This window comes from Palaemon carinicauda, chromosome 15 (genome assembly GCF_036898095.1).
Source record: "Palaemon carinicauda isolate YSFRI2023 chromosome 15, ASM3689809v2, whole genome shotgun sequence".
Lineage (NCBI taxonomy): Eukaryota > Metazoa > Arthropoda > Malacostraca > Decapoda > Palaemonidae > Palaemon > Palaemon carinicauda.
The window spans coordinates 28,144,687-28,165,349 of record NC_090739.1 but is presented as its reverse complement, the minus strand read 5'-3'; positions in this window follow the sequence as shown (position 1 = coordinate 28,165,349).

Sequence of the window (20,663 nt, the reverse complement as noted above, 5' to 3'; positions counted from 1 at the left end):
TAGGGTATATTTGACTACAGTGATATTCCCAGAGAATTTTACCTTAAGGTATCCAGAATTCTAACTCCTGGAGCGAATATCCCTAAATAATCTCACAGGGATATCACATAATATCAGAGGTCGTATTCTTGACACGTCACATAGCTATCTTCACCCCGAACAGTATTAACGCTTCGAGGGGGTATAGTGACAAGAATCTGAAACGAGAATGAAAAGAGAGCCGCTCATAAGGCATCTCTCCTATTCCGTTTCCAGTGTGTATCTGATGAAGGCGGTAGTGCCCTCTTTATTCCTTGTAGCGATATACGAGGTGTTACAGATACTGTACTATAGGGAGGGGTCAAAAGGCCCTTTTACAATAAAAGGAAGGGCGGGTCAATCAGGACGACATGGCTACCTCACCCAAAAATAGATTTTTCGCTTCGCTCAAATCCGTTTTTTGGGCTCAGGCCATGTCGTCCTGATGGAAGTTTACCAGAGCATTACTGTATCTGTGGATTTTCAATCAGTGCCGTACTCTCAAGAAAGTATTTTCCTAGTCCGCCTAGACCTAGAGACCTATGATGTTAACGTCATACATCATTTCATCTAAGCATGAACTATGTTAGTGCTTCCTGCCCCCTACAGGGAAGAGTCATACTAGACTCTGGAAAAAGTCTCGAGGAGTACATAAAAATTTATGGATGACAAAATGACAAGCTTGTATAGTGGTCTCGCCCTATACAATATAAAGCAAAGTTTGTATAAGAGTCACCAATGTCAGAATGAATTTGTGACACCTTTCCAATGTGACTACTCTTATAAACTATTGGATAATGGTTGTATCTACATAGAAACAAATTTTGCCTCTTTGCCACCAACCAGTTAGGGTACCACGTCAACCCTTCCAAGGAAGGGTGGGTTACAGTGAGTGGACTTTTGCTTGAATCAGGGAACAGTCTCGAAAGACATACCATGATAAAAATAACCATATTTTAATCTTAATGCTCAGTACATTTCTAATAAAATGAGCTAGTTTATTAAAATTTAATAAACGTACATATCAGATCAACATTTATAAAATTTATAAAATGTGGATGATATGCGTAAAAGCATAGAGAAAAACAGTCGACAGAAAATATTGTTTCATCTACTAGGAAACAGATTTGCCACTTCAATTGAATTATTAATAATAATGATATAGTCTGTATACTGTTTACATACACTAGCGTAAAAAACGCTTGGCACAAGTGTCCGTATTATGCTATAGATTACCGACGTCAATGGAACAGTTCGTAAGGACACTTTCGTTGCCTATCGCTCAGCGTGTAGTAACATACAGTGACTACACGCGCACCCTCTTAATTAATCGTCCCAAATTAATTACACTGTTCCTCACAGACTTAAAACAGAAGGTTAAGGAATTCTACCTGCTGCTACCACAGATCTCATAAGTTGCTCCACTTGCTTCGCATAGTGCATAAAGAACGCCTTGGATGACTACCAGCCGGTGTGCAAACAAGGATGTTCAAAGTCCATATAATTAAAGAAATTTTATGGAAGAGGCAACTTTCCTCGGATCATGAATAACGGGTGTACTGTCTGGATCCGTTCTGCGAATAACATGGGTGAATTTCGCCCTTAGTTATAGATAACTTTGAACCCAGGGTTTCTCTTCTGAACAGCTGTCCTCCCATAAAGTCTGAAGTACTATGAAGATAGACCTTTAGGCACTCCACTGGACATAGAGATGCATCTTCATTCAGAGGGCAGATTCTCTAGGGACCCCACCTGTTGGTGGGTAGCTTGTTCCTGGTAAGAAACGTTGGGTCTGGAAATAGATTGAGTTCTCCCTCCAAGAACTGGACGTGGCCTTCGTCTCTAGAGAGAGCCACTATTCACTAACTCTGGCCCCCAAAGCGAGTACAAACAGAAATATGACTTATATTCAAAACCTTCTAAGCACATCCCTCATTGTTCATTATTTATACACAATGAGGAATCATATCTAATGACCAAGCAAAGGGTCTTTGGAAGCGCTGAAGGGCTAGTTCATTAAGAACGTCGTTAGGAAGGTCGACCTGTAAGGCATATGGTATCTGACTTGTCAAGGCAGGCTTGAACAATAGAATTGTGTAGGCTGCTAAACCTTGCTCATGAAGGTGAATGAAGAATGATAAATAGGAATCTGTCGGGATTTCTTTCGGTTTCTTCGCCTTGACAAAGGATAACTATTTCTTCCCTGAAGCCTCATAATGTCTTCTGGTTTCCTCCCAAAAGTCTAAACCGACTTTTAAACACCGAATCTTTTTCTCATCGTTAAGGAGAGAAAATCATGGGATGTAGGATCCATGTTTTCTGTGATAGAGCGAAGACAGTCGACTTCTGTACTCGCTGAGACTGGGATGGATCCGGTAGCTGTACGAATTTTAATCGTAGGTCCTATGCCAGAGGGAACCACACGCTATTTGGCAACTTGTGGGCCACTATTGCTGCTTTCCCTTTGAAGGATCTCAGCTTATCGAGGACCTTCAAAAGGAGGTTGTGCGGAGGGAACAGATAGATACTGGACCATCTGTTCCAATCCAGGGACATAGCGTCCACTGCCTCCGCTAACGGATCCTCGTAAGGGGACATGTAACGAACTATTTTCTTGTTGTCTTTCGTCGCAAAGAGGACTATCTGCAGCTCTGGGACTTGACTCGAAATGAAGGAGAATGATCCTGCGTCAAGGGACCATTCTGACTCTATAGGTGTAAACCTAGATAGAGCGTCCGCTGTCACATTGCCGAACCCTTGAATGTGAACTGCTGACAGATGCCATTTCTTCCTTTCCGCCAAACGGAATATGGCCAACATCACTTGGTTGATTTGAGGTGACCTCGACCCTTGTCGATTCGGGCATCTCACTACCACCTCGCCGTCTAGAACCAGTCTTATGTGGATAGAGTGGCGAGGAGAAACTTTCTTCAGTGTCAGAAGTACTGCCATGGCTTCTAGAAAGTTGATGTGAAATGACTTGAAAAGAATGGACCAAGCTCCTTGGACTCTCATCTGATGAGAGTGGCCTCCCCAGCTTTCCTTTGAAGCGTCTGTGTGGATAGTTACTGACGGGGAAGGAGGTTGAAGAAGTATAGATTTCTTCAATTGCTTGGCATTGGACCGCGGCTTAAGAAGCATTCGCAGTCGAGTCGGTAGTGGTCTTATTAGATCTCTTCGCGGGTTTGATGCATATTTTCTCCAGACTCCTGTTGCATCCTTAAGCTGTGCTCTTAGCACTGGATCTGTTATCGAAGGAAACTGTAGAGAACCCAGCACTCTCTCCTGTTCGCGTCTTGATATCCGTTTGGATTTCAAAAGTCTCTTGACAGATCCTGCTATTTCTTTCCTCTTCTTACTAGGAATGGAAAGCTGATGTGACTCCAAATTCCAGTGGATTCCCAACCACTGAAATTTTGAGCTGGAGAAAGACGAGATTTTTTTTATGTTGATCTTGAATCCCAGATGTTCCAGGAACTGGATCACTATCTTAGAAGCTTACATGCATTCTGTCCTGGATGCTGCCCACACCAGCCAGTCGTCCAAGTAGGCTACTACTTGGACCCCCTTTAGGCGTAATTGATGGACGGCTGCGTTCGCGAGCTTCGTGAAAATCCTTGGGGCTATGTTTAGCCCGAAAGGCGTGGTTCGGAAGGCGTAAAGTTATCAATGTAACTTGAAGCCTAAGTAGGGGGAGAGGTGACGATTAATTGGAATGTGCCAATAAGCGTCAAACAAGTCTATAGAGACAGCATATGCCCTTTTTGGGCAGTAGGGTCCTTATGTGTTGAAGTGTGAGCATTCTGAACTTGTAGTTCACTATGAACTTGTTGATTGGCGACAAGTCTAGAATGACTCTGAGTTTTTCTGAGTCCTTCTTTGGAACACAAAACACCCTTCCTTGGAATTTGATGGACTTAACCTTCCGGATTACTCTTTTGTCTAAGAGCTCTCGGACATATTCTTCCAGAGCGGAGGTTGAGTGTTGGAAGAATTGAGGAAATTGAGGTGGAGGACTGCTCCAGCTCCAACCTAGTCCATTCTTATTTAGGCTGTGGGCCCGGGGATTGAAGGTCCAGCGATCCCTAAAAAGCTGTAGTCTCCCTCCTACTGGAAGTATCTACTTCTGCTGTTGTGGACCTGAGGCCTTGCCTCCTTGACCGCGTCCTCCCCTGGATCCCGTTCCTCTTGAAGGGCGTCTAGAAGAACCTCTGGCTGTTCCTCTGGCTCTCGAACGAAAGGTAGAAGTCTACCTTTCGGAGGCTGGGTTAAGAACTGGCGACTGTGTCGCCGTTTGTTGAGGTACCAGCTGGTACGTGGTTGGAGGTTGTGCCACTATCTGAGGCACCGCGGTCACAGAAAGTTGTTGTTGATGTTGCTGTCGGTAGGGTTTAGCCGGCCGAGAGGATGGCCTAGGCCTTTTTGTCTTCCTCTTGGGTTGGGGACCCTCATCCGGAGAAGACTTTCTCTTAAGATCTAGGCCCCACTTTTTGAAAAGGTTCCTATTTTCTGTGGCGGCCTTGTCTACTGCCTCTTTAACCACTTCATTGGGAAAGAGGTCTTTACCCCAAATACGAGAGGTGATCAGTTTCCTCGGTTCGTGCCTCACCGCAGCCGAGGTGAACACGAATTCTCTACAGGCTCTCCTAGCTTTAATAAAGCTATAGAAATCCTTCGTAACTGTGGCCAGATGTGTTTTGGCCACAACCATGAACATGTCCTGGTTCTTGGGGTCACTTGCCATCGTTTCTAGTGTCGTTTGCAACGACATCGATGCCGCAAGTCTTTCCTTTGTCTCTTGCTCTCTACGCAAGAGAACCTTAGACAGTTTCGGAAGCGCCTCACCGAACTGGCGTTCAGCAATATCAGCTTCCAGCTTCCCGACTGAGAAGGTAAGGTGTACGTCCTTCCAGTCTTCTTGGTCCAAAGGCAAGGTCAGAGATAACGGCTTGCACTCCTCCAAGGAGGGGCATGGTTTCCCTGCCTCCACCGCTTTTAAGGCAGCCTTATATACCTTTTCCAAGAAGGGAAAGGCTCTGGTAGGAGAGGCCATAAAGGAGGGAAGCTTCTTACTCAAGGCAGGCACCTTTGAGTTAGTGAAGCCCCTCTCTTTCATCGAGCTCGCTAGTAACGTCTGAGCTTTACTATGGTAAAAAACTATGACCTCCTTCGGCTCCGTCTCCTCCTTTAAGGCTGGCTCCTTCCTAAAACGGACATAGCAGTCCGGATAAGAATCTTTGTTGGGCCAAAATTCCACTTTTTCCAGGGGAATTGCTCCCAACTTTTCTGAGATCACGATCTTCCCGGTTGTCATTGGCATGTGTTCGGCATACCTCCAAGGATTGGTATCCGAGCACAAAGGAAGATCCTTCACGCTGAGCCGCTTCTGGGGCCCACGTGATGCTGCAAGTCTACGTATCTCCAGTTTCATTGCAGCTTCCTTCTCATCATTCTTCCTTTGAATTTGTTGGATCATCTCAACAATGGAAGGAATAGTTCTTCCCAGTTCATCTGGGATAGCAGACGATGTAGAAGGAACAGGTTCTAGGTCCGGAACCGACGTAACCGACACTTCGTCGATTTCTTGCTCTTCTATTTGAGGAGCCTGGAACAGCTCCTCCTCCTGACCTTCTCCTAGAAGGTTCTTCTCAGTAGAATCCAACACCTCCGACATCCTATCGTCAAATTGGATGTCTTGAAGGGCGGCTGAGACTTCAGAATCTACCGGATTCTGGGCAATTGGTATCTCCACCTGAGGCTGGGGGATGATTGCATCAACCGATGCTTTAGGGAAAAGGTAGGCCCTCATCTTCTCATTTGGAAGGTTGGGACCTGAGGTGTTTTTCTGAAAACCCCTCACCCAGGATCGTAACGTTTCCCTTGACTCCGTTGACTTAGGGTCGTCAAAAGCCTCGGTAAACAGGTTAGAACAAACTGTACAAACCTGAGGGTCCCAATAGCGGAGATCACTTCTGGAGGCTGCGCATGCTGCGTGCCTCTTGCAATATTGATTTCCACAGAAGTTCTTACTGCGGACATTACAGAACACACTCCCGCACTTCGGATGGTCCTCCTGTAAAGAGAAGAAAAATCCATGAGTATCAAGTGAAAGCTTTCACTTATATTGGGACATTTAGCTTATATAGAAAAGCTATAAAAGAAGGAAAGACACATACTTGTATTTCCTGTCCAGTCAATTGCTGAAACCTCCCGAGATATTAAAACTAAGGTTAATTCTATTCTAGTATACCTTACGTAATTTCCTAAACGGAAATTTAAGGTGTAGTTCACACTTTGAGATAAAGTTTGAATATACGGGATAGAAAGAATACAGAAAGAACTTACTTTCTATATATTGTACGGTCTCATCAAAAGGCTGTACAAGATAACATTAAGTATGATGAAGAACTTTAGTGTTATCACAAGCTCTGTACAGCAGTTTCTGCTAATGCAGCGTGTACTACACTACGAATACAGCAACTACTGTACATCGCATGCTGTTGTGCCAGCTAGCACGCGCCGGTATGTGCCGACGTGCGCCTGCACGTGCTGACCGGCATCTACCCCTGTATAGTTCAAAGATATACTATCTTTAACTAATAGGCGGCAGCCCACTGATTCGCGACTGTGTGCCGGCCGGCAATCATTGCCAGCCGACGGCTGAAAACACTAATACCCGGCTGCCGGCCACTAATCGTAGTGGCCAGCAGAGTCGGGCTGTGTTTCCACTGCCGGCAGGCAAAGGTAATAAAACCCATGCCCGCCGACAGTAGCCAAGAACCAGAGAACCTCCACCTGCCCGGCTGTCGGCTGTTAAGCCGGCAGCCGGGTTAGGGGTGCAACACAATAGTCAGAGAAACAGTATGAATGTAAGGTTATAAGGCAGCATTGCCATACAACCTTCCATCCAGAAAGAGTGAACTTATGGAAGGGGAGAATGTAGCATTCAGGCTTCCAAAGAATCCATAGCCTGTCGGGCTCTACCGGCAGACGTGGAAGGGAGACCAAGGGAGGTCTGGGGTTCACTCTGCAAAGAATAAAGGGTCTCTGCCGGCCGATACGTAGTGCCAGCCGGCAGAGAGCTGAGCCTGTCCTCCATCCTAACCTATACTAGGTACGGAAGTAGGACTGCGGCCAAAAGAAAATAAAAGAAAGAGAGGTGGGGAAGGGATAAGGGTCCTATAGACTTCGTTCTAGCAGGAGACACACTCAGCCGTTAGGGAAGCTCATCCTAACCAAGAGTTGTCTATTAGGGAGGAAGACTGGCAATACTTGCTAACCTCCTCCCAACCAGAACAAAGTTAGGTGAAGTTATTTCGCCGGGCAACAGAGAAAATTCATTCTCCAGCCCGAGAAAAACAACACAGGACAGTCTGCTAGGCCACTAGAGGAAGGAATCATCTCTTACAGAATCCTTCAAACATAGACTAGTGAAGCAAAGCTTCCTGTGTCCGCCCTTAACCTAGCAAAGGAGACTCATGCTCTATACTAGGAAGAAGCAGACCACAGACTAGAAACTCTGGTGTTCTGCCCTAACCCAAAACACCAGTCACTCTGGTTATCAGGTCAGGACAGACATATCCTAGAATAGTTATACCTGAATTATTATACAGATAGAACCACTAGGATTAAGCCGAAGGCTTACAGAGGGAGAGAGGGATTGAACTTAGCCTCCGGAGGAGAAAAGAACAATCGGGGATGTGCGAAAGTATACTACTGTACCTAGAATACTAGACTAGGTAAGATGAGAATCGATTACCTAAATCACCGAAACTCTCTCGTATACAATCTTGGAAAAAACATTCAACAATATCTTACATATATAAAATATTTGTCTATAGCTTCAATAATATAACATTCGGAAAAACTTATATCATGCTTGAAAAGTACTAGTGCCAGACGTCTAGGCTACGAAGCCTCACGAAGGGCAAGATCGGTACCTCGACCCGTGTCGAAATCACCGAGCTAAAAACTGACGGTATAAAATAAGCATTCCTAGCGGAGCTAAATAGGTAAATTATTACAGCGTAACAAACCGGGAACGTCGCTCCAGCTGACTAAATGACCCATAAGAGCGAGCGATAGCATCCAGGATGCCTCCGGTAGGCAACAGCTCTTGTTTACGTTAAAATCCCTTTTGATTTAATTCAAAACGACAAGAGCTCACATTTATACATAGTAAAGATAATACTCAACTTCCTAGAGGCAGAAGAGGCCGGAGAAGTCATCAAAATGTTGAATTAAATCCAAAATAACGAGAGAACTCAAGGGAAAACACCGAGTAGTAGAGCTACACGAAAAGGAATAAAGAAGGCGCTACCGCCTTCATCAGATACACACTGGAAACGGAATAGGAGAGATGCCTTATGAGCGTCTCTCTTTTCATTCTCGTTTCAGATTCTTGTCACTATACCCCCTCGAAGCGTTAATACTGTTCGGGGTGAAGATAGCTATGTGACGTGTCAAGAATACGTCCTCTGATATTATGCGATATCCCTGTGAGATTATTTACGGATATTCGCTCCAGGAGTTGGAATTCTGGATACCTTAAGGTAAAATTCTCTGGGAATATCACTGTAGTCAAATATACCCTAGAAAGCTACCTAATAGGAACTTCCATCAGGACGACATGACCTGAGCCCAAAAATATATTTTGTACAACCTAATTTCAACATACTACAAAAAAGTTGAATTATTAATTATGACAGTGAAATTTATTTCTAGCAAACGGAATTTCGAAATTTTATTGATACATAATAAACTTTTAATTGGAATAGCTATATGATTAACTTCTATTAAATAGACTTATAGATTTTTTTCACTCGAATGTACATTGTGGCAATATGATCCTAGTTTAAAATTAAAGTACAACCATCATGAAAACCCCATCACATACAGTACAACATTGAGAGTTGATGCAAACTGCAAAATAAATCTGTAAAAATTTACTTTGATAAAATCTGTAGTACTGCGTTTTCAATCAATCTAAAATCAATTGTATCAATCTATAGGTTATCATTAAATATAGTGAACGTCACTGAAAAAGCCACCATGGACAAGTCCAGGGGCCATCACTTGAGAAACACTGTTTAAAAACAAAGATGAATTGGCTTTTTGCAATGTATAGTAGTTACAAGGCAATGAGAAGAGAATACTGACTCCGACGCAGAGGGTAAGGGCAAGGAGAGGAAACGGAGAGAAGCCCAATTCTTTTAAGATAGCAAATTTGAGGATACAGGGGATTCGCTATTTAGTATCAAATTATAAACAAAGACCAGTTGACCCTGGTGTAAATAATCAAGGAAAGGAAATAGTTATTAAAAGATCTGACTGAGGATGAAGAGTTAATATTTCTTGAATAAACATGCACAGATTAAATATTCAGGAGTGAGCTATGTCAGATAATTCTCATGAAATGAAAAATATATCAGTTAATTAAAGGAAATTAGTATAACAACACAAATGAGAGTTGATCTGTGAATTATCGGAAATTTATTCCAACTGGCTAGTTTTTCAGATCACCTTTATTTTCTCAAAGATATTACATAATGTATTCATTTGCTCATTCTCATGGAAGAACTTCAAATCAAATTCACATTAATATTTTTATAGCACAGCTGAGTAAAAATGTTAGCTCTTTCCTGTCACTGCAGGCGTCAGTTTAGTCTGATAAAGCTTGTCATGACAGGTAAAATAATGGGTTTCCTTTTTTTCTAAAAAGAAAACAAAAATATAACGAATTTAATTCTTTGCCTGAAACGCATAAATCAATTATAACAATGGGGATACGTTTACCTTTGCGTTGTAAATCTAATAAAACAAATACGATTCATATAAATATTAAATACAATTAAACAATTCAACTTATCAAATGTGAACCATCTCATCAACAGCGGAATAAAAACATTTTAGCTTTACAGTATGTACACCATTTTCAATATATTCAATTACAGAAAACTTTTCATTATTAGTTATATGAACTGAGTTTTACATCCTCACCTCACCTAAAAAAGGGTTTATTACCATTATTATTATTATTATCATTATTAATATCATTATATATATATATACATATATATATATATATATATATATATATATATATATATACTACATAGTATGTGCATATTATACAGTATATACATGTATTGTACACACACACACACACATATATATATATATATATATATATACAGAGAGAGAGAGAGAGAGAGAGAGAGAGAGAGAGAGAGAGAACCAAATGAAGTTAATTAGTGCAACATGTTAACCAGACAACCGAGATGGTAACTTTACCTCCAACGTCCCACTCCGTAACAAGGATCTTAAGAACTTCGGACTCCTACCAGTAACTCCACTCTGTGTTCAGGGCATCTCCAGAGATGTTTAAATAACCTCAGGTCAAAATTTCTCGGTAACCTAAGGTTCCGACAATAAATGCTGTATAGTATATAGATAAAATATAAGAATTCAGTTACATTGAAAGTTTAGATAAATATCAATAAGCATTCATACTAATGAGAAAAATTCGCCAGTTTACTATATCGTGCATCTCAAGGTGGAGTCATAATGAATAAGCAACAGCAGAATTGAAACAAAATAAAACTAGGAAAGCACTGAGAGTGCAGACTTCCGCCACGACATCTTATTTCTCGAAACCAGCTTGCATCTCCCAGAAGTAATTCAGACCGTAGGTTTATCTGAAGTCTGTGTGACAACCATGTACGAACTTGGGGTTCAGGTTAGAGTTAATTTGGTCAACCATTTGTTCAACCTTGTCCTTAACCTTTGACCTAGGACTTTCAATCACTTACATGTCTCAACATGGAGGTGAGTTGCATTACTCTAAGAGTAAAATTGTGGCCAGGAAGTTCACAAACAAAAGGGGCGAAAACATAATCTCCTCCCGACGTCGTTGGCGGAGGCAACAAAAGCGAAAGAAAAAGAGGGGAAGATCGTTATCTAATTGTTCTTAATAGAATATTCTTGGAAATGATAAGATAATATTATACGGGTTTGACGTAAATAAGCGAACAAAGGAGATCATGTCGCACATTTACAGAAATTTTCGTCCAGATATCATACTTATTTTTCCAGATATGGAATATTTAGCTGAGAACCTTTATATGAAATAGGGAATAAGATCCTCCAAAACCACTTTCGACTAGAATCTAAACCTTTAGTGTCTACGAGCATCCTTGCCCTAGATATTGCACCGCCTTTGTTATGGCCTCTGCAAGTGCGTGAGCTCGGTAAAGGCGTGGTTCCCATGTTGCCATGTATGTACGGGGCGCCCGCGCAGCGACACAATCATACACACACACACATTCACACACGAGGAGGTGCAACAAAACAACAGGTGCTTTGCAGAAAGAAAAGAATTCCTGTTTGCAAACCAAAGATAAAGCGAGAATTCGAGAAATCTGAAAACATAATATTCCTCTCTTTCCAGTCCATAAATCTATACATACATACGTACATACTTTCTTAAAATGTTTCATTTTAATTGTTCATTAATCTTCTTCTAGTTTACTTATTTCCTTATTTTCTTTTCTCACTGGGCTATTTTTTCCTGTTCGAGCCTTAGGGCTTATAGCATCCTGCTTTTCCAGCCTGGCTTGTAGCTTAGCTAATAGTAGTAGTAGTAGTAGTAGTAGTAGTAGTATCATTATTATTATCATTATTATTATTAGTAGTAGTAGTAGTAGTAGTAGTAATAATGAAAACATACACAAATGCATGTATATATATATATATATATATATATATATATATATATATATATATATATATATATATATATATATATATATATATATATATATACACACACACACACACATATATATATATATATATATAAATATATATATATATATATATATATATATATATATATATATATATATATATATATGTGTGTGTGTAATGTAAGTGATTGTGCACACTCGCTAACAGCCTGCCTTTTATCGGTAAGATGTGCTATGACATCCTGCTCGAGTCCTGTGACTCCGTTGTAAATGGTCCTTTTCCAGACCACACGGCCTCTACCAAAGGTTTCTTCGTTGGTTCCTGGAATTTTTAATTTCTCTAAGGTTAACTTAGCTTTCTCTTTGTCCCTCTCTTTGGAGCACCCAGATCTTTAGTGGCGGTTTTATAGTTGTCCGTAAAAACTTGTATTGGGATTCGTTCATTAAGCATACATCCTACGTGACCAAGCAATAGTAACTGGCATAAAACTCGAAAAACACCACCAGTTCCATATACCTACATAGATAGTTCATCTGCCATTTGTCAAAATCAGACCCATTATACCTGTTGCCTCAATCTTTCCAACATTAGAAAAACTTCCCATCTTATAATTCTTTCATAGTGCCCAGCCATCCCATATTCTATTTCCCACTTCCTTCTCCTCTGAATTATTGACGGTATGAACAGACTGGTCATCTTCTGCCATCGTGATCAAACCACTTCAACACTATCTCATGTCTTTTTAACCCATGTTAACATTAGGATACAATCGTGATTACATTTCCCATACACCCCTCAACCCGTCTTCCCTCACATAAACTACTAGCAAATTTATTACATCGTCTTGCTCCATTTTTCTTTCAATCACATTCAATATCCGCATCCCCTTTTTCCTAGGGAAGTGATGACTCAATAATCCCTTCATAAGATCAAAATTCTTTTCTAAAGGGTCTTCTTACAAAGCTTTTGAAGGAACTCTGGAGCTTGCCTTTTCTTAAGTATTCTGTGATTCACCTTTAAAGGTTTCAAGGTCACTCATAAGCCACAGACACAAGAGGCAGGACAACGTCCTAGAAACCGACCAATAACTGTACATACATGACCAGCGATCAAATCCTATTCACACAAGCTAGGGCAATGTAGGGACAGGCAATGGCTGCTGATGACTCAGCAGATAGATCTATAGTCTTAACCAAAACCCCATCCCTACCTCATAAGGGCGGTGAGGTTGCAGGCACTACTATAAAATCGGGGTTGAGTGGTGGCTCGTAGTCCCTACTAACAGATTGCGGGACAAATTTCCCGTAGGCTACTACATCAAACCGTCACCCATTACTTTTACATTCAATTAAATAAGCATCTTTACAAACATCTATTGCTCCAACTTACTAGCTTTCCTTTGTATAACCTTACTCGTGCTAAATTTCCCTCATGCCCTCTATCTTAAGTATCTTTATACTCCTCGAGTTTCTGCAGCTTCTCCTAATTGTCACTAATACACTGTATCATCTGCAGACATTATCCATTTAACACTACATTTATGCTACTGATGAGTAATATGCTAATTTAAATGAAGCCGCTGATGCACTGGTCTATTTCTACACACAAGGTTCATCTGTGATTCACCGGACGAGGAGTGAATACGGAATGAGAGAGAGAGAGAGAGAGAGAGAGAGAGAGAGAGAGAGAGAGAGAGAGAGAGAGAGAAAGAGAATATTCTTTTACAAATTAACGATTGGAATTTAAAAGTTTTGTTAAATAATTAATTATTCCACGTTTTCCACTTAAGAAGCTTCTTGGCATTTATAACACTATGTAAATATAATTATAATTCCAACTTTTATTTTTATTTATGTCTTGCGGATTTTCTAAAGATTCGAAGAGTGGTTCCCAAAAGCTACAGACTTCAATTAAGTAAGTGTTCCTGTGCAATATATTAAACGCGTATATTATTTAAACAACATAGAATTTAAAAATAAGTGTGTTCGTCTTTATTCCTTGTGATAACGATGGCATCCCTATTATTATGATTCAATAATAATAACAATAATAACAAAAGCCCTCCTTTAGCACAAGACTGGATCTTAACACAGCGAACGGTTTGCAAGAGGTCAATAGCCAGGCTACAACGTTCTGAGAAGCCAATTATCACTAAGCCCTTCCTGAAGCCGCCGACTTCCTTTAGAATTTCACTAGATAACGAACGGCTAACGTTTCTGCTTCAATTGCTCGCACAAATATGTTATGATCGTATGCTTATGAAACTTAGAATTAATCTCCTTCAATGAAAATTTCTCAAGTTTTTTTTAAATAGACACACATACAAAGAGTATGAAAACCTTCGCAGTAAATGCCAATTCCTAGAACCTACGAAGTTTATTTGAGCTTAGAATTTCAATTTGCAGTATAACCAACGATATCTAACATCTTGGTTAGTGCAAGACTTTTAATTAATTTTGACAAACAATGATCGGAATGCTATGGATCATTTGCAAGTGTGATATTTCGAATAAATACCCAACACATGAAGTCTCCACACTTAATATTTACTTCTTTCCAATGAAAATGGTGTCCCCTAAAAATATTCCAATCTCTTTTATTTCCTATAGCTTCCGCATCAGATTGCTAACTTTTATTGTACCTACGGATACTAATAATCATTTCAGTTGTTTTATTTGTTTCTCAACCGTGTACTGATCATCACCAAACGTTGGTTAACTTTTCTGATCGAACGATCACACAGACGTACGCACATACACTTACAATGAAGAAAAAAAAATACTTATCATCTTAGCTTTGGTTCAGCATACAAAGATGAAATCCTGACTTTGCAAGGGATCTTCAGTAGAGGTGTTGTCCCGAAAGCTCCATACCAAATGGTAAAAATTATAAAGCAAGCCCAACCTAACTACGAGTCTTGTGATGCAGAACAGTACCATCCCAAACGGACCAAAGGAAGTATGTAGAAAAGTAGTGTGTTCATACCCGAAGGAGCTGTGTAAATCTCATAGAAAAGAGTATACTGGACACAATATCACGACACTCCGAAGACGCATACTGGCCCACAGAAACCAGGGGGCAATAAACTAGCACTATATTGACGTAAACGATCGGAAACCTTCCCTGAAATAATTGATTGACGGAACTAGATTGTTCACAAGAAAAACAACTACATCTGGCTTATAGTAGCTGAAGTTGTAAGCATCGGACACCAAGGGACCGCACTGAACATTCAACAGGATTCTAATTATACAATATACTATATATATATATATATATATATATATATATATATATATATATATATATATATATACATATATATATATATATATGTGTGTGTGTATATATATATATATGTATATATATATATATATATATATATATATATATATATATATATATATATATATATGATGATGAATGGAGAAGTATTGAATTAAATGCTCAAGATAGAGACGACTGGCGAAATATAACCGAGGCACTTTGGATGAATAGGCGTAGGAGGGGATGATGATACATTTATTTATTTATTTATATATATATATATATATATATATATATATATATATATATATATGCGTGTGTGTGTGTAAAAGAATTTAATCAGCCATTACCCTCTTTATAATCTGAGGATCTCTGAATTTTGAAATATTTCAACTTTTGATTTTTAACTTTTTAATTTTTCAATTTCTATAGAATATAATTTCAGAACAATTGATCAAAATCTTTGCAAAACCTCATATATAAAAAGAAATGTAAATTCATGTTAACCAGTAATCCCTTTAAAAGACATGGTTTTGTCGAAACAGTGCTGTCATGAACAGAATAAATAAAGAAAAGGTATAATCATCGTTTCTTAACCAAAGGCTTATACCTGAAAACTTGAAGAATCTGAGAAAATATGAGGACTCCAGTAGGAAACACATTGACGCAACTAAGGTAAACTCCTTTAATGTAAATTATATCTGTATACTTAGAACAGACAGTAAGTGTTTCTCCAGGACACGAGACCGAAATTAAATTGAGGATAAACATGGGATGGAGAGCTTTGGATAAACAAAATGAAATTATGAAACGTAAAATGGCGCTTTCTCTAAAAAAAAATATTTAACCAAATGGACCTACCAGTATTAACCTATTCATCAGAAAATTAGACTCTTACTAAAGCCTTAGAACATAAGCTAGTTACAACTCAAAGATCTATGGAAAGAATAATGATGGGAATACCATTAAAAGACAGAAAAAAAAAAAACAACTTAGGAAGATGATAGTCTAACAACATGTAAGAACTAGAGGGGAACTTAGTAGAGAGCATACCTCCGCCATGTCACCTTATTTCTCGATGTTTTGCTTGACCTTGACCTTAACCATTGACTTTAGAATGTATTAATTGGCATGGTTTTCATACACTCAAATATGAACCAATTTTGATGTTTCTGTGACAACACTGTCCAAACTGATGGCCGATTACGTAAATGGGAAATTCTGCTTGACCGTGACCTAGACCTTCCAAAACTTAATCCTTTCCAGCTTTTTACATAACAGTTAATCCCTGCAAGTTTCATTACTCTAAGATTAAAATTGTGGCCAGGAAGCTGTTTACAAACAAACACAGACATACACACCAACAAACTCACAAACAAGGGCGGAAACATAACCTCGTTCCAACTTCATTGTCAGAGGTAATAAGAAATGGACGTGGGCAGAACATAAAATGAGAATGACCGATAATAGATGGACATGAAAAATAAGAGAATGGGTCCCTAGAAATTACAAAAGAAGGGGAAAAGAAGACGGTGGATCGACGAACCAATAAAGTTTGCGGGTGTGGACTGGCATAGAAAGACCATAATCAGACAAGTGGAAGGACATATCTGAGACCTTTGTCCTGTAGTGGACTAGTAACAGCTGATGATACATACAATATATATACATACATACATACACATATATATATATATATATATATATATATATATATATACATACATATATATATATATACATATATATATATATATATATATATATATATATATATATATATATATATATATATATATATATATATATTGACGATCTATCGCTGTAGTATACGATATATGTTGTTGTCACTGAGCTAGAGAAAGGATCAGGAAAACGAATTGCCCAGAAGTGAAAATACGAAAGCACTCGGTCTCTATACACACACACACACACACACACACACACACATATATATATATAATATATATATATATATATATATATATATATATATATATATATATATAACTATCAGCTATTACTAGTTCACTGCAGAACAAAGGCCTCAGATATGTCCTTCCTCATACGTCTGTTTATTGTCTTACTATGCCAGTCCAACCCACCAAACTTTCCTAGTTCGTCGATCCATCGTCTTCTCTTCCTTCCCCTGTTTCTTTTACACTCTCTAGGTACCCATTCTGTTATTCTGAATGTCCATCTATTGTCTGCCATTCTCATTATATGTCCTGCCCATGTACATTTCTTTTTTTACCCGTTGTTAGAATATCCCCTGCTCTCGTATCCATGTTGCTCTTTTTCTGTCTCCTAGTGATATTCCCAACACTATTCTTTCCTTAGCTCTTTGAGTTGTAACTTGCTTATGTTCTAAGGCTTTAGTAAGGCTCTAAGTTTTCTGATGCATAAGTTAATAATGGAAGGACTATCTCATTAAATACTTTTCTCTTTTGAGTAAGTAGCATTTAACATTTCATAACTACTCTTCATCCCATGCTTATTAACCCCCGCCCCCAACGAAGTTGGATGGAGGTTATGCTTTCGCCCCTGTTTGTGTGTGTGTGCTTGTTTATGAACTGCTTCCTGGCCACGAGTTTAATCGTAGAGTGGTGAAACTTGCAGAGATTAACTGTTATGTATAAAGCTGGAATTTATTAAATTTTGAAGGGTCAGGTTCACGTCCAGAAAAATGTCCAATTCACGTAATCAGCCGTAAGTTTGGATATCGTTGTCACAGAGACTTCAAACTTGGTTCATATTTGAGTTTATGAAAATCAACGCCAATTAATACATGTTAAGGTCAAAGATCAAGGTCTAGCAAAAGGTCGAGAAATAAGCTGCCGTGACGGAGGTCTGCGCTCTACTGAGTGCCCCTCTAGTCCTTCTCTTAATTTAGGTCTAGTATACTGGGGAAACACTTACTGTTTGTCCTAAGTACGTATATTCATTAACAGTTTCTAGAGGTTCGTCCATATCTTTTATTTGTTGCCTCTGCATTTTCATTGAACAGTATCTTAGTTTTACTCATATTCATTTTCAGTCCTTCATTTTTACTTTCTCTATTCAAATATTCTGTCATCTTTTGTAATTCCTCCCATGATACAGTAAACACAACTATGTCATCTGCAAATCTTAGGTTGGTAAGGTATTCCCATTAATATTAATTCCTACATTTTCCCAATCTAAATTCTTAAAAAATTCTTCTATGCCTACGTGAATAATTTAAGATAGATGGGGTCCACCCTGTCTAACTCCTTCATACATTTATATGAAGCAATGGCAAATACATGGACACAGTAGGTTACAATGAACAATATTTATGGAAATGGAATCAGTAAGGTGACGACTGATTCTGGAAGGTTAAATATTGTCCCCGTCCTTCAACCAAAAGCTCTGGGATTTTTTTTCTCCTTTCCATAATTCATAATGTTTTTTTTTTTTTCAAACTGCTTCCCTCTCTCTTTATCCTTCCCGTTTTCTTCATTATCTATCCTTCTAACTAACTTTTTTATTTTTTAATCTTGGACCATGTACGATTTAAAGCTGCCTGCCTCTTTACTTGAAGAAAATGTGCCTTCTTTTCTCCCTTCCTTCTTTAACATATTCTTGGTATACAATATTCATACAGGCACAAACTGCAAATTCTAACTTATAAGTACATTATTTTGGTAAGAGCACAACACACACACACAGACACACACACATATATATATATGTATATATATATATATATATATATATATATATATATATACATACATACATACACACACATATATATATATATATATATATATATATATACATATATATATATATATATATATATATATATATATATATATATATATAAGCGAATAAAAACAGACTATAGTTTATTAGACATTCTGATAACAAGTAGGGCTTATTTCCAATAATAAAAAAATATTATTCATATAAAGTGTAAATATAAGCGATAGAATTCTTGAGATAGCGAAAGTAACGCGAAACTTGGAGTTAATGAGGAAATCTTGGAAAAGGTAGAAGGGACGAACCTTCAGGTGCGACGGATAATCTTCATAATAGCTCTCTTGCACCTCGAAAAAAAAATATGCTTAGCCTCTTTCGTGTTCCATAAATAAAATAAAATAATCTTTCAATATGAAATAAACATTACTACAACCTTCACAACCTTGCTGATTCACTTATGGAAAATGCATTATGATCTCGTAATAAGAATAATTACCAGTCTTCAAAATAATATCTCGTAAATTTATAATTTTCTCTCTGGAATTCCTTTAGAGGTTTATATTCTACATTTCTTTAGAAATGAGAAATCAACGAAATAGCCCTTTTCGAAAGACACGGTACAACAAACATGTAAAGAAAATAACAAAAACACTTTTCAAAACAAAATTTGATAAATGCCCCAGGATATCAAAGACGTGGGGTGGAGGAAGCATGTAAATGACAGGTGGAAATGACTGAAAATTCTCTTTTATAGACATTAGCAATAGTATGATGCAAAATTATGGCCTGAAAATTATTACATTGTTTTTCTTTCCATAATTTTTTCAATTTTCTATCAAGAAGTAACAGATATTCTATTATTCATGACAAACAGTCAGCAAACATGTTCTCGAATCGTAGACTATTTTCACTATCGTATCATAATCCATTCTTTCTACATTATCATTAATGAGGGAAAAAAGAATGACATTTCTGATATTTTAGGAAAGGGAAACTCACCTCACCCGGAGAGAGAGAGAGAGAGAGAGAGAGAGAGAGAGAGAGAGAGAGAGAGAGAGAGAGAGAGAGAGAGAGAGAGAGAGAGAGAGGGTGCTGGTTAAGTCAAATATATGCTGCTGTTCACCATTACCAAGGATGGAGTGGGCAGATAAATGTTGGTGAAGATGTAGGGTCAAGTTTTGGAGGAACGGGAAGTCATTGAAGATGCCTGTTATTTTCAATAACAGAATTTCACTTAACGTGCAAAATATATCCGAATGGAATGTGAATAAGCCTACTAAACAGATCGACCATTTTTTCTTAATTGAATGAAAGACGAACAACTTACTCATTCCCTTTCCGTTCTGTCATTTAAGAGGCAGAATGAATCACGCAAAGGGTTATCGAAGAGGAACCAAAGGTGATTCACCAAATGAGCAGAGGTTATTAAAAGCGAATAATGAAAGGAAATACAATAATGAATCCTATGGAATCATACACGCAGCACGCGATTCTGGAAAGCGTCTTTCCGATCATACACCTACCAAGAGGAAAGTAGCCATTGACCAATTACAGTGCAGTAGTTAACCCATTGAGCGAAGAAGAACTGTTTGTAAATCTCAGTGTTGTCAGGTGTATGAGGATAGATGAGAAAATGTAAAGCATAAGCAACACTATTCGGTGGATGTGTAGGTAAAAGGTAATTAAGCCGTAACCAGAGAGAAGGATAGAATGTAGTACTGCCTGGCCAGTCAAAGGACCAAATGACTCTCTACTGGCAGTATGTTAACGGGTGGCTGGTGCTCTGTCCAACCTACTATAAGGGGTAGATGGAGATGGTTTGGGCATTCTCTTCGCACTCCCCAAGAGATTAGTTCAGCAAACGTTCAGCTAGGCTCCACAAGGCACTAGAAGCGTTAGAAGAC